The sequence below is a fragment of the Anser anser genome, assembly GCF_964211835.1.
Source record: "Anser anser genome assembly, chromosome: 9".
Classification (NCBI taxonomy): Eukaryota; Metazoa; Chordata; class Aves; order Anseriformes; family Anatidae; genus Anser; species Anser anser.
This window is the reverse complement of record NC_139729.1, coordinates 27,849,734-27,865,899: the sequence shown is the minus strand read 5'-3', so window position 1 is coordinate 27,865,899 and position 16,166 is coordinate 27,849,734. Positions and strand designations below refer to the sequence as shown.

Genomic DNA, 16,166 nt, shown 5'->3' with positions numbered 1-16,166 from the left:
TTATAAAAATCATCCTAATGCTAAATAAACATTTACAATGAAGTTTTTATTTGGAGGAATCTAACAGCAGTTCTATACCTATAGACAGAAGATGTAAGAAAAGATTATGGAAGATGGAAGTGAGGGACAGGACTGAGAACGTTCCTCCCTAAGCTTTTGATCCCAACCTCAGAAGCACTGGCCAAGTTAGCAGTGCTGTGCTGAAGAATCAAACAGAAAATTATTTTCTCTCCCCATCCTGTCTAAACAGTTGAATGAAGTAAAATACCAAGAATAACCAAAAATGTCTTTTCTCAGGTCACTGTGGCTGGGTAGTAACTAACAGACACAAACACGTCCTGCAGGACAGCAGCAGGGAACCATTCCACATTCTGATTTCTAAGACAAGTTTATTTGGGCATTTTTTCCTCAAGAAAACTCTTAATCTGGTATTTCACTTTTTCCAGGTAACAAACTGCTACTGATTCCAGTGAAGAGAGGTAGTGGTAGCCCAAAGTTAGAAATAAAACAACAACAACAAAGAAACCAAAGGGGAAAAAAATAAAAGAAAATAAAAAGAAAAAAGCATTGGATTTAACTTTAAGAAGGAAAGGTAATACGTGATGACATCCAGGAGGACAAACGCATCGCCTTTGATAGACATGGGGCAGAGGGAAGATGAAATCTTGTTTAATGGCAGCGAAGGGGAGTATTTCACTCTGAAGGGCTCAAGTTCTCTATTTATAGTGCAAATAACGTAGATGCAAGCATAATGTGATGCCTCCTTAAGTGCCTGCCAGTGACGTCCGCAGCCACCCTGAAGGGCTTTCCCCCAAGCGCTCCCAAGCCCGTCCCCACTTCGTCCCCTCCTCAGCACCCCAATGGAACCAGCTCAGGGGAGCAATCGTCCATACCTGATGGGCTGAACTAAAGCAGAGGTGCAGCAAACTGTTGATCAACATAAAACAGCCCCCAGCGCTCTCATAAAATGAGCTTTTTGAAGTCAGTCTTTAATAATAATAGGAGCTGACAGAAGAGGCAAACACGCTGTTTATTACAAGAAAGTCTCCCACTCCCTCTCAACTTCATGCCTCCCATCTTTTTCCTGTACAGTGCACAGCTGCATATGTAAAAATATCCAGATGAAGAAACAGGAAAATACTACTCTAAGATAAATGTGCTCACCTCTGTGACGGTTTCTAAGCATGGTATGATGCAGCTAACCATTTCTACCCGTATAAAATGATCATGAACTAACAGCTGCAAAAATAACCTGATTTTTTTTTCTTATGTGCAAAACTTTATAGTAAAATTATCCTTGAAACCCACAGTAAAGCACTGTGGTTTGCCATATTTCAAATACGTATGAAGAAAATTCTTAAATGTTCAGTTCTTGCAAGCACAAATATTCCCTTTAAGTCCTTGGGTGTAAAAATAATGTTGCTTTACCAGTACATCGAACATTTATTTAAGCATTTGAAAATAGCCTCTGGTGGTAACAAAATTATGGTCTTTGCCTCACTCTTATTTTCTGTTTGTAAGAGGAGTTTATTTCCCTCTGCAACATGAAAGTGCTGAAATCCAACTCCTTCATAAGCCAAAAAGTCTATAACAAGAGCAACTGCCAAGGACTAGGAACAAAATTTGAAACTCATCCACACTGCCCTTATCAAGGGCCTGATTCAAAGTTTCCTGAAACTTAGTTTTCAGTGATTTTAGTGGAGTTCAGAGCAGATGCCAAAAAGCAACAACAAAAACAACAGAAGAATAAGGCATACACAGATCCTATAAATACTTCTGGCACTGAGTAGTCCTTCTATAGGGCGTAGCATCTGTAGGATTCAGAGCAAACCTATAAGCCCTCAAAGCAAATGACACAAGGATATGAAACTCTCTCCATTTCCACCATCACCATAGTATTGCTTCATATGATGTCTTCTGAGACAACGTGTCAGTGCATTATGCAACAGAAAAATTAAACATTCAAAGGTTCCTTTTCCAGACCGGCTGCGTCTCTTAATTCATTTAGCAGCAATGATCTCCCAGGATTCTCTTAAAAAAATAAATGGGTTAAACTGATGAAGTAATTTTAATGTGTGTTGACAAAGGTCCAGAATTAATGTACAATTACATTAGCTAAACTGGGGACTACTCTGCTCATCCCCCATAGAAATGTTGTCTTCTTTTATTATTTAAAGCTTCTATTAGTATATATTTATGTGCAGAGGAAAGAACTATATCAAATGCTAATTCACTGAGAAAACATTTCTGCATTTTCTACAAAATGACACTGGAAAAGCCATGGAAGATGTATTCGTTTCATTTTGAAGTTTCTTCTACACTGAATTTGTACACAATCTTTTTCTTCTCCCCTTTTATATCACTGCTTTTTTTTTTTTTTTTAGGGATGGGTTTTTCTTTCTGCTTTTTCTATTTTTTTTCCTTCTTTAGGGATGGGAAGTGGCATCGGTTTTGCTGCTTTCTGCCAGCAATGTGACCGAAGGCTGCAGCAATGTGACGAGCTGCTCTGAGGCCCACTCAGCCTTGTCAGCCCCACTCTATGCTAAACGTTTCGGCCTGTGCTAAACTAAACGGGACTAATTTAGCTAGTTCTGAGTTTATTTTTAACTATGGATCGCTGCGCCAGTAAATTGTGAATCCCACCCAGAGTGCCAGAATATAGGTAAGCCTACTCGCTAGGCCTGTCGTTTCAACATATGCAAGCAGGTATTGGTAGGGGTGGGCTTGCTCTTGAAACATTGCTTTCTAATGACCGAAGCCATGGAAAAGCAGATAACAGTCTCTCTGGTAAACTAGGGAGGTTTTGTTAAAGAAATCAATACCATCTTGAAAAGAAGTTTGGACAGAGCATTCATTTATGTCAATGATAAAAATCAGTTTTCAATCCCTGTGCTTCTAGCCCCACAGTGACAAGCAGTGAAGTACAAGCTAGAACAAAACCTCAAATTCTGATCTTTCTCAGTGATAAATTGCCTATCTTCACTTAAGAGTACAAGGTCACATGGATTTTGTATCTGGTACTGGAAGATAAAGCAATGCTTTAACGGTCTCACCAAGGAACTGTTTTCTTAAGGTCAAAAGATGCTTAAAGAATATTATTTTCAAAGACATCTGGTGAGCCCCCATTCCTTTCCCAAAACCCCTCAAAGCACCATTTCACCTCCCACAGTACTGCAGTGCTTTGACTACGCCACTCTCACTGCAGATATGTTGGCCTATTTCTTGACTATAAATTGCAACTATACTTTAACTGAGTTAGGAGGCAAATGTGTTGTAACACAGTCTTCCAACAGCATGATATTTGTGGTGTAAAGGGATTTTGAGCTGACCGCATAAGGAGGAATTCCATTTTGGGGACCTCAGGTTTTAAACTCTGACACCAAAGGCTGCCCCAAAACCCTGTGATGGATACAGACAGTGTCATGATTATGGGGAGAAAATAAATAAATAAAAAAAAATAAAACACATAGGAAAAACATTACTCATTCCAGTAGCAACACAATATAAAACAGCCCAAAACTTCCTGCATTTTTACAGAATCATGCAAATTTCTTAAGGAGTGGGGTGAGAGGAGAACCAACCCGGTTCGGACAGCCCCCCTCCACACACCACGAACAGTGTGTTTTTTACTTTATCAGTGACAGGACCAATTCGACCAACATCTTCTCAACAAGTTTGCAAAACGTAGCTTAGATTCTTCTTCCCCTACCTCAGAAAATGGCAGCAGGCAAGAAAGAAGAACCCCCCCCCCATTGTGAGCTTTTTGCTCTGGGTCAGAGCACAGCCAAGGACAGGAGCAGTGAACGGACACCTGAAGAGGCTGCAGCTGTATGAGCTGTGTGTCCAGGAATACCCCACCCACACATCTTCATGGGGAGTTAGCAGGAATTCGTCTCAGCAAAAATCCGTGACACTTACCTTGTGTCCAGCATCATTCATGCCACTGGTTCTTCTCCATTTAACCCAGAAATGGTAAAGAAAAGTTAAATACATTTGTTTTTCTGAAGTTCAAAGAAAGAAAAAAAAAAGAAAGTAAAACTTTTTGACCTTGAAGAAGGGCTTACCCCTCTCCTAGTAATATATAAAATAAAATCATTACTACAGAGTTAGTGACGTCTCAGACAGGACTACACGATCTCTCCCATAGGATTGAAGACTGATCTACCTCAAATTCTGGGATAATACTAAAAACTGTCAAAAAGATGCAGTAAAGATATATCTTTATAATAAACGTATTACATGCTTGCAATGACTGATGGCAAACAGAAGAGTTGGATGTCAAATGACATGAGAAGGTTGAAGAGCTTTCCTTTATGAATCATCAATCCAATTTAGAATATACCGTTTCAGTTTATTTCAAGCTGATGTGTTATTGTCTTGTACCTTAGCACACTCTTCCCTTGTTTCAATGCAGACCCAGAGTTTTTGTGAAGATAGAAGTTTCATTTTAAGAGCACCTATTTCCATTTCCTGTATTCTTGAATTGAAGCTCAGGTTAGTAAATACTTTTATATATGTATATATACATATACATACATATATATATATATATTCCTGAATATTAAACTAGGCCCTGACTGCTGCTGGAAACACCAGGAATTGCTAGGTTGCCATCAGAAACAATGAACTGGGATTTAATTCTGTATCACTTTTCCCTGTGTCCATACCGCTTTAGTCTATACTTCTTCCCAGATAAAGTTTGGAAGAGTGGAAAGAAGACTTTTACTGATAAAATGACCCATTTACGTGTACTATAAACACAAAGTTACAGGTTGAATTCTGATCAAGACAGCTCTTCTAGGTAGAAATTTCCTGGTGAAAGAATGCATCAGTCTTGTATTACAAATAATCTGAACATAAACAGATTTTATTGTTATTGCTTTAGATAAAATCTTTTTCCACTTTCCAACAGTTTATATAATTTCACACTTACAGGAAAAAATCCAAAAGTTTTTCAAATGGGATTCAGTCACAGCTGCGCTATCATAAATCCAGAAAACTAAAATGTGCTGTGAGACAGTTTGGTTAAACATCATTTTATTTTCCTTCACACGAACCAGCTAGTATAAACATTAACAGCAGGGCTAGGGAACTTTTTCAGAACATGTAAATGGACAGAAAGAGACAGCAAAGACACGAGGAAATGCAGCAATAAAGGAGGCTAGAAGAGGAGACTGCAGAGCACTGCGGAGCCAACGATGGGAACGAGCAGATGAAGGGAACTGATGCTCTGGAGCCGGATGGGCACTGGGGGAAGGAGGGAGGGAAGGAGGGAGGGAGCGTATTGCATGCAGCCAGCTGCGATCCCAGGCTGATGGTAACGAGAGGAACCCAATGGAAACACTGAAGATAAAGATGGGAGCAGGAAGAATGTTTCACAATTGCATCATCTGTGTAGTTGAGAGGGACTTACATTTTCCAAGAAAAAAGTGGTAGTGAGCACCTTGTAGTCTTCCCAAATCAGTTACAGCATTTAAGCACCATTTTCTCTCTCAGAATGCCATTCCTCAGTCCTGATCAAATTCTCTGTCCTTCACGGAGCACCTCGCCTTGCTGCTGCTCCGAGTTCTGCACAAAGCATGCGCTCACAGAGCAACGCTGCTCGTTTATGGCTAGTTTGAAGCACCTAGAAAAAGGGCAAAGCCTTTGCTTCATTTTTGCAAAATGATCACCCTGGTCAGTGACACTTTGACACTGCTGCAGCTGTTCTATCTGGTGCAAACAGAAGGAATAAGATGTCATTTATTGCTCAACAAAAGATGTTCTGTGTGACTGTACATTTGGGGTCTGTGATAGTCCTGCTGCCAAACACCTGCATTTATTCAGACACGTGTGAAAGAATTACATTGTGATTCATATTTATCTTCTCAGACACCAACCACAACTAGGTAAACCAGTGAAAATTAATTGGGAAATCTGCTTCAACATTGCAGGTGTAACATTCTTCACGCATCACATAAAAGTCTAAATAACTGAGTTAAAAAAAAAAAACACAACAATTTAGTTCAACATTTGGGCAACTTTGCTATAGCAAATACATTGCTTGATGTATTGATGGATAATTTTGTACTTTCTTCAGTTTTGTCTTTTCTTACATATTTCTCATGTCAGTTATTACTTGCCTCCTTTCATATGACTAGCTAGATTTGCCCCTTGGTTCTGCTTAAAGTGGTGTAACATTTATTATCTTAAATAACTGGTAATCTATACAGGTATTTTTATAAGACTTCTTCCAACTCGTTCTGTTTAGATCAAAGCTATCTTATCAACAGAGAAAATGAATAGAAGAGCTTCCAATGAGAGCAGTAATAAAAGAACTTTCAAAGAGAGCAGCGCTGTGCTCTATAACTGTAAGAGTGGCCAGGTGTGATTATCCGCCTTAATTTACCAGTTTACTTACACTGGATGTTTTGTTCAGTTAAGGCAAGAGAGATTAAGCACAGAAGTGAATCTACATCTTTTGCCATTCTTCCCTGTAAAACTGCTGGCATACTAATGCTGCTAGCCATCTTGTCCTTCAGTTTTTGGAATTCCAGTTGAGCCCTTCCCTGCCACTGGCACCGAAGCCATCTTTCCTAAAGCTACCGAAAATTATTTGAGCAGTGGCCAGCTGCACTAAGAGCGAGAGGCTGAGATTTTCCTCACAGCAAGCAGCCCCAGCCAGTTAACTGGCGGCATTCAGCCTGTTAAGAACTACCCCAACCCAATCATCCTTTTTCTATGGTATACCGAATGACTGGTCACCCAGAACCGCTCTTGTGTGTGAAATGAGAAAACAACTTCAACAGTTCACCTGGCTGAAAATGAGAAAAGTTTGAACACACATTATTAAACTCAGTTGGTGTTCAAGGACCGTGAAATCATATTGCATCATTTCTGACATTTACACACTTCCTCTTGTTTTGTTCATTGTGTTTGATAAATGACTTCCATATGTATTTTGAATTTAATGAATGCATCAGAGACTGTTTATTTTCCATAGTAATTACTCTGCAGTTTAAAAACACAATGCAATTCTTATTTTTTCTCTTAAATAGAGAGAAGGAACGAGTACTCTGGGTACCAGCTTCTGCTATGTTTGGTCATTTGTTTTATTCAAGAGGTTTTCCAAGAGAAGCAGAATGTAAGATCTTGCACTCCATCTGTAATACATGGTAGAACTAATTCCAACATTTTCTTTAGGAATACCCATGATGCTGTGAAAACTTCAGGGGAAAAAAGCTAGCAAACAAGTATTGTTTAAGTCTATTAGACAGAAATTTTTTTACTCCTAACAATCATGGTCAATTTACAACAAAAAGGCTAAAAACTTGTATCTTTTATTTTAGCCTAACGTACTCTTAAAGTTTCCCATTACTCTTCACCAACATTAATCTTTATTTTGAAGCCCTTATAATTATGTTTTAATAACCACTTCTCTCATCAATGGATACAATGAATGTATTACGTTGCTGAGAGAGACAGAGAGCAAGCGCGAAACAGCATCACCAGAAAGCTTCGTAATTTTTGTTAATATTTGCCTTCATTATTTCTGAATGTGTTGTCTTCAGAGTTTTGTTCAAGTACCAAAAATTTACACCAGCCTAAGTGTAAAGGAATGGGAACATCGAAAGTCAAATTTGGCTTCTAAAATCAGAATAATGTAAGACACGAATACAAAAAATAAGCACAGAGATGAAGAGGAGGGAAATTACTAAATCTATTGCTAGAGCACTGTCAGAAACAACAACAAAAAAAAAGCCTTTTCATCTAGTACTGCTCTTCCAACACTGACTTCATTGTTGGGGATAACACTGCCAGAGGAAAATGCTTTCCAAGTATTTTATTAGTAGTCCAGTACTTTAGTTACCAAGCAATCTTTCATGAAAATTTCCTTTCCATCCTATATTTTCTAGGAATAGGGCTATGACCACTTTATCTCAGTGCACAGGTTATTTTTGAAACAGCTGCTGAGGTTGACATGGCCAAGAGCACTCCTCTTTCAGCCACCCCACCTTTCATGTAGTCACACGCTACTGATGTTCACGCTTATTTTGTGTCTCCACTCTTGAGTTACACACATAAGAACAACCACATTGATATGTATGTCTTTTCCTTAAGTGTCACAAAGCTGCCAGTGTTTCAGACAACACAGTCCAACAACAATTCCCATCAAGAAAAATGCTACAACTCTTGCCATATTTGGGAGCACTTTCTTTGAAACTGAACCTAGGTTTGCCCCAGTGAAGCACCGTACAAGGAATGTATATTGCCTGATATGGTGTGCTCAATTATTAAGCACAGCAGTCATTTTATATCTGTATTTAATTGGGCAGCTTAAAAAGAAGCACAACTACTGAGCAATTTTGGCAAAAGATTCAGTGTACTGTCAGTATTTATGGTATATTTCCATTCTTAAACATATTGATTTATATTTAAAAAGACCTTAGAGTTCACCCATGTCATTTAAATAGGATTTTCACAGCAGCGATGCAGATTCCATAAGCTCGGACGAAGCTTACCCAGCAGTTGTTACAGCACAAGTGTGGGAACGCCTGTCAAAACAAGTTCTCAGGTAGCATATGAAAACTTTCCCTTCATCCTCCCCAGGGCCATGCTTCGTTCCTCCTAAGAATCACATGAAGATATATAGGAGACTTAACAGATAGAGAATATTTAACAGCTGCTTCACATACATTGGTTCTTTTTTGCACTTATCCTTTTCAAATATCTACAGAGCAGCAGTGCATAGACTAAACTTCAATTATCAAATCCAAGTACCTTCAACCAGACCAAATAAGAAAAGATTCAAGACCAAGTATATCCTTACACTTCTCCATTAAAAATTAACTTTTTAACAGGACTTCAGCATCTGAGGAATACACAGCAACATACAGAAATTTCTTGTGTAAAGTGCAAATATTCAACCTAGGAGCAAGAGCTAACTAATATAAGAAAGCTAACCAGAATTTTGTACTTATTTAGTCTTTACTCTCTCCACTCAACATGCTAGCTAGAATGCCAGGTATGGGGTTAGGTTTTAACATAATAAAACCCAACTACAAGGAATTTAACTAGCTTAGATTAGACCTAAAAGAATCCTCTTACAAAGACATTGGCAAAGCCACTTCATCACTGACATAAGCCAAATTTGTACATGTAACCCCAGGGCTCTTAATCTAGTTTTATGATTTTGTGTTAAAAATCCATAAAACATCTACAATCATTTGAGTGTCTGGATTAAAGTCAATTATGTGGGAATTAATATAATTCTGTCAACTTCAATGAATTCACATCCACCTTGCAGTAATCCTGAATTTAACTGAAAGTACATAGCTGGAACTTGAACCAGGATGCAGAGCATATGGTACACTTTCAGCTGTATTTTGGAAAACTAAACGACTCAGATATTTTCCCCTCTGATTTTGTTCATCACTTGAGTGCTTTTTTCTCGGTTTGCTCACAGAAGCAGAATTTATACATCTGTTCAACAGAAGGCTGAGGGTGTTGGCCATTTGACTTTGTCATTCCATTTAGAAACCACAGTCCACTATCCACTAACTCAAACGAGCTTTCTATTAACTATCCAGATACGTGGCGTCTGCTGCCCAAACCATATCACAAGGCTTTTCACCTGTGTACATCTACCTCTACTCTGCTGCAACAGCTGCTCATGCTGAGATTTGTCTTCTCAATGTTGTTTTATTCCCCACAATAATCTAAGCCAATTAGAAAATCAAAGTTGTATGAAATAGAATACTTTTTATTTTTTATTATGTTTTTTAAGCTGAGCACATACTAAACAGAAAACTCCTCGCAGACAGTAGTGGTTGACTGCAATTTAAGACACTATCTTTAGGAACTGAGGCAATAGCTGTGGGAACTCTCTCCAAATGTCACCATGTCCATGATCTGAGGCACCTAGTTGGGAAGTTTCTCAGCTGCGAACTTTTTCGCAGTGTACCCTCTATGCCTTGAATCAGGCGTTTATACTTCCCCATCTTCCAGTGAGCCAATTTCCCAATGTTCCAGGCAGACTGAAAAGCCCGGGCACTTAAAGGAAGGATGGGTGGAAGACTAAAGGATTGAGCTTCATCTACTTTGTCACTAACTGTCTGGTGTGAAGATTGAAGGGTGTTCTGCACCAAAGCTGATTATACTCAATACTGATCGTGACAACTACATAAAAGCTATGAGTGCATGTTATAAAGGTGAGTTCCATGAACAGTCAAAACCATGTCATTTGAACTATTGAATTTTTAGAGTTCGAAGGATGTTCACAGATATATATATATAAAGAAATTTGAGACCTTAAAATAATGCTTAATATCATTCAAAGTACCATGTTTCCCACATCAAAGATCAGAGGATACATGATCAACACATCCAAGTGGTCGAGCATTTAATACTGCCTCTGTGAGGATTCAGATTCACAATGTGGACAGAAAATATACTGGGAAAAGGAACATGACATCTTCAAAAATAACATTACCAAGCTGCCTGAATGTTTTATTATTTTGCACACACAATGATCAGAAGTGCACAACAAATTTAATTTGTTACCTCATAAAACCAGCTATAAAACTATCACTATGAATTACGTGTATGTAGAAATCACAAACATTATCAAGGATGTGTAATTTTAGGTAGAAGCTTATTTTTAAGATTCTTTCGGCAACATGCAAATGTCTTCCTTGGATAAACATTCATAAAATGGCTAATAAATTAATACCATATAGTAAATGGGGCAGGTGGGCCATTTTCAGAGGCTCAAGCGTGAAAATCAAGAAAGATTTACAACAAAAAGCCATGACAAAGGTATGTATAGAATAACTATTTGGACAAGATTCAATCCAATCATCAAGAAAAGGTAAGAGGAGGAGAACTTTTTATTTCTGAAGATGCCAACAGCATCTAGTGTCACTGGACAAAGGCAGACGTTATGAAAACTGTTCAAAACCCTTTCTGGACACTCCACTAAAGTGCAACCAGGCGAAACTGCTTACTAATAGACTGTGCTGTTATTTTTTTTTCTAAAAATAAATAAAATAATAAAAAAAATCACACTTCAAATAACTATTTGAATGCTAAGCGGTCTTCAGCTTTTGTAAGAGAATTTGGCTGAACTGTTGAAATGGCTTGCTGCACTTATGCATCAGTTCACATCCCAAGGCCATCATCTCACAGAGTGCATAACTAAAAATACAGTGTCTCACAGACGGGGAAAAGGGTCTATCTGAACAGATTATCACTTACAAAGTTGACACAGAGCACTTGTGCATACTGAGACTCTGAACTTAATCTTGTCTCTAAACCACAGGAGCCTGGTGCATGGTAATTTAGTACTGACTGGAAAAAGAAGTCCACCCCATGCAATGAAAGCGAGTCTTGTAATCGTCTGGCTCAGTCTTTATAATGTCACCAAGATAAACCCCTGGTTAGTAAGAGTCAGACGCTCACACAGCTGGAATCCTGGTCCACTCCAGCACGTCACCCCCTGTGTTAGTGACAGGGCATGGGCTGAAGCGCTAACCCTCCAGCAATGAGAGCCAGAGCAGTTACAGTGCGAGTCAAATGGCTGAGGATCCCTAACCAGAGCTCCGGGAGGAGCAGTGCAGTTAAGGGTACACGGCCAGAGGATGTATGTAGCCTCCCAGCTTTGGGAGGAAAAAAGTGTAATGAAAATGTAAGTATTTCTTCAGCTCCTTTTAGCAGTCATCTGGCACGTAAACAACATAGACAGGTATTTAGCAGTCGTAACTGACTGAAAACAAACAAACAAACAAAAAAAAAACCCAAGCTATTTCTGCAAGCATTCAGATGACTTTGTCACCACTTAATATATTTTAAGTATGACAAAATCTATTAAAGGCTCAGAAAATTAATATCCTCCCTATTACAGAGGCACAACAGAAATCACATTACATTTCGTCTCGGTGAGCTTTCAGACACCCTCATTTTAGTTTTGCTGAAGATCACTCATATTTATCTCAAGCACAGACAAATACAAATTATTCTGAAAAAAACAGAGGGGGTGAATGTTAAAGTCTGCAGACACTTCTGTTTTAGGTTTCAAAGAGTTCAGCCCTGAGAGCTTTCACTAATCATATGTAGTAGAGTTGGAAACAGGCAGCCTCTAAAAAAGGCTTCATGGGAAAAATGCACTAACTTCCATTCAGAAATCAGGAAGAATTAAATCTTCCACTCATTTTGCCAATACATTCTCAACTCCTCATTATTTGAGTAAGGAAAAGTGTTACAAAGCCAGCCTCACAGTGGTCCATGTGAGAATGTGATTGTGACAGGAAGGAAAAGACACCTCTAGCACAAGCTCTGATGGATATCAGAAGATCTTATCCGTCACAAACAGAAGAACAACTTTTGTTAACTTTACAGTCATGGATGGAAATTTTGCAGTTATCTGCATTATCAGTAGATACTCAAAAAACAAGAATCCTTCAAAGCAGTCAGCAGTCTGGTCTCTGCAAGGAGTCAACAATTTCCACCAACAAAGCTCTCAGTTCCTTCCTGCACTATGAACTGTGCATCTCAAAAGTGACCAGACTGGAAAGAGCTTTTGTTCACTCTGTGCAGTGCCCGGCTTTGTGATTTACACAGTTTGCCTGCAACTAATGAACTGTTTGCAAAATAACCAACAGTGACATGAACTTACATCAAAAACTAAGGCAGCTAAGATTGCTAACTGGGGCACCTACTTCTAATGACACCAAAACGCTGGTCAAGCGTCACAGATACAAAAGAGAGAAAGGGATTAACAATTGCAACTAAATCCTGTGCTTGGTCATAGAGAGAAAACAGACTGTGTGACAGCCAAAAAACTGCACACTTTCTCCAAGGAACCAAAAAACACCTTAAGACAATTGTGGAATTTCCACCTGAAATATAAAGTTGCAGTGTCTTTTTGTCTGGCTTTCATGTGACAAAATCACAGCATCAAAATCAAGCTTAAACATCAGATATTGAGAAGAGGGGGGTCTGGCATTTACTTGAACTGTATTCAGGACAATGATAAACAAGCTGTTGTGGTGTCTTCAGTATAAATGTCAAGTAAACAAAAATAAACATCATAAAACTCCAGCAGTTGGGAGCGGTAGATATTCTCCAATGTCCAAAAGAATGTGAGGCACTGAAGGGGCAATGAAGTCATTCATATTCCTTATACCAGGATGTGCACCGGGGAAGGAAAAAAAAAAGCCAGAAAAACAGCTCAATTAAAATCCCAGAAAGCCTAAACAAATGAGAAATGCTTTTGTGTGGCTGAACTAACACTTCGACAAAAGCTGTCGCTCTCCACTAGCTCTTCTCTCAGTCTGAAGATGTTAGGAGATTGCACACCCACAGGAATCATTCTAGAACTTGAGTCCTGCCTCAGCACTGCCCTTTGTTTTTTAACAGTTGCTCCTTACGCTAAGAACAGTCTAAAACCACTTGGCACCACCCCCTGGTTTCACAGAATTCAGGTATCTACAAAAGAACTTTCTGCAATCCTAGGCCCGGTGACATCAGCTTTACATAGCGTAGTTGGTCAGATGGCAATGCAATACTGCAGAAAATCACAGTACAACCAACAGCATGAATACAGCTCCTGAGGGAAGCTCTGAAGGAGAAGAATTCCAGATTTGGGCTGTCTGGAGCCCTAACACCCTGTACTTCTCACCTCAAAGTTCAATAGTCTGCTGTGCTCTGCAGAGAGGTAACCTGAAAAGTGGTGGTGGATGTTCATCGGAAGAACCGTGGATTTTCTGTACCAGCATCAAGTAAATCTCATCCTGAAGTCATAAGACTCCAAGTCATTTTAGGCCTGACATTGATTTTCATGTAATTTTTGCATTCCATACCAGTGGTCAACAATATCTGCAAAGCTGCGGCTTTTGTTGTGTGACTTCCTCAGTTTCTGAACCCTAATGACCAAGAACTATGGTTTTCACACACTTGCCACGTCAGGCCTTTGTGATAAGGAAAAAGAACCAATGTTTTGGTCTTTGATTGACATGAAAAAGTTTCATACCAAAACACACTTTACTTTGAGGAGCTGGTAAAAATGAGCTCAGGCCAGCTGTTCTCACTGGTAGGAGTTGCATTAACTTATTTGTTATTATTTACACTCCTGCCAGCACTGATCACATTCAGCTCTTGGAGACAGTTTGGAACTTTCTCATTTTTAAACATGCCCTCCTTCTATCCCAGACATGAGCTCAGCATTGTTTACTTGTGTTCCTGAAGACACTGGAGCCTGTGAGTGTGCTGTCAGAAAGGTGACCAAGTACCCTGGGAAGACAGAAGAATTTTGTTTTCTTCAGGAGATATTTGGATGAGTGCTTTTTTATTTGCAGTGTGACTTGAAGCCTGTTACCAGCGCAAACACGGTCTCAATCATTTATAAAGAGGGTCTAGAAATCTTTGGTGGCAATACTGGATATCACGCTCAGGATTTGTTTTCTTTGTGCACTGGAGTGCAACTGGAAAACACTATTATGCTTAATTTCTGTATTAGTTTAGTATCCACTCTCACTTCCCTAAAATAACATCCTTTATTTCTAGTCCCTAACTGTCCCCCTGGGGAAAAAAACTCATATAGTAAATTATGTTTGGAAAATGTATTTAAGTGGCTGTCAGAAGTGCATAATTTTAAAATAGTAAGAGCAAAGGCAGAGTGCTGTGGCATTTGGCAAGAAAAAAAGTTCACTCCAAAAAAAACTTTCTTCGTACGCACAATAATTTCCCCAAATAAATAATGCCATTGTTATTTATGGGATGATACAGATCTCTTCTGAACACTAGCACAAAAATTACAATTAACTGACATGAAGCATAATTTAGCTTGCATTCTCTTGATTAAGCACCCATTGGCAACTGCTTCTGAACTATGAGGATTCATAATTAACTTGAGATAGAAATCCTAAACCTAAATGAAAAATACTAAACCTAAGAGCAGCAAAGAGAAGATTCTTTTATAATAAGATATATTCGACTTACATACCTGGCATCTTTAATTTAGGAACATGGGCTCGTGCGGAATGGCAGAGATTTGGCTAGATTACAAAGTTAAATATTTCTATATTCATCAAGCTTGATCACGAGCAGCCCAAGGTTGTACCTTGTTCCTTCTCTTAAGTTTCTGCACAGGGAATCTTAAGCAGCTTCTCAGTTGTACGTACACCTCTCCCACAGATCCATCTCACCCCACATTCCACTGAGCCTATTTTCCTTCCTAAGTTTTCCAAACAATCACTCCCTCATCTCCTGGAGAGGCAACCAGGAACAGGGCTTGAAACTGGAACAGAATAACACCTGATGAAGTAAGCAGCTTGGCAAGCAGGCCTGTAGTTTAACACACACCTTTCTCTCGGAACTACAGCTGGCTTTTTATTAGCAATACAGATAGCACAATTCACTCACAGAGTACAGACCAGTGAGAGACAAACACCCACATAAATATACACTGACAGAAAATAATTAAGACAAAGCAGTCACCCTGTTAAGCTGAAGCTCCCCAAAAAATATCTTTTAATTAGGAAACTCTTATTCATCCTTCCTGAGTGCAATTACTACTTGACACATTGTTTCCCTAAACTTCAATTTACTTCCCCACCCACCTGCCTGCCCCAACACAGTTGAACTAGAACAAGAAGCCCAAAAACATGTATGCTGCAACACTGCCTAGCCAGATGTTCCCATTTTAAGTTTTTTCTCAACAGACAGAACTTAAAGTTTCCTAGACATATTTTCTCCATGTACTCCCTGTAAACTCCCCCCAAAATTCAGATCTAAGCAAATCACACACAAAGAGACAAATACTATCTGCCAGCATGCCCTGACCTAGCTCCAAGAGCCCAACTCTCTTCCTTCTGAGTGCACCATCTTTCTCTCTTTTATGAAGGTTGAAGTTTAACTACATTCAGATGTACCTGTTTCATCTCAGGAGGTACAGCTGACATTCTCAACTCTCCCAAACCCCCCACTGCTGTGCTGCACAGCAGGATTACTTCTACAGTCACAACCAGGACAGCACAGCTGAGAAAACTTCCCTTAATGGAATGAACTGGCCTAGACTCTCACCCCATTTCTTCTTCATAGGAGCTGTTAAGCAGCAAATTACCATGAAAAGTTACTGGCGTAGGGCAGGGTAGACTACATCAAGGTATCATCATTCTACATCTGCTGCT

At 39.2% G+C, this 16,166-nt stretch overlaps 1 long non-coding RNA gene across 1 annotated transcript; it reads right to left on the bottom strand.

Annotated features, from left to right (window-relative positions):
• Positions 1-13,402: 13,402 nt before the first annotated feature.
• On the bottom strand, positions 13,403-15,949 carry LOC310904576. Its single transcript, XR_014588450.1, has 2 exons — positions 14,981-15,949; positions 13,403-14,268 (listed from the first exon to the last, which is right to left on the bottom strand). It is a non-coding gene; the product is annotated as an uncharacterized lncRNA (long non-coding RNA).
• Positions 15,950-16,166: the final 217 nt, after the last annotated feature.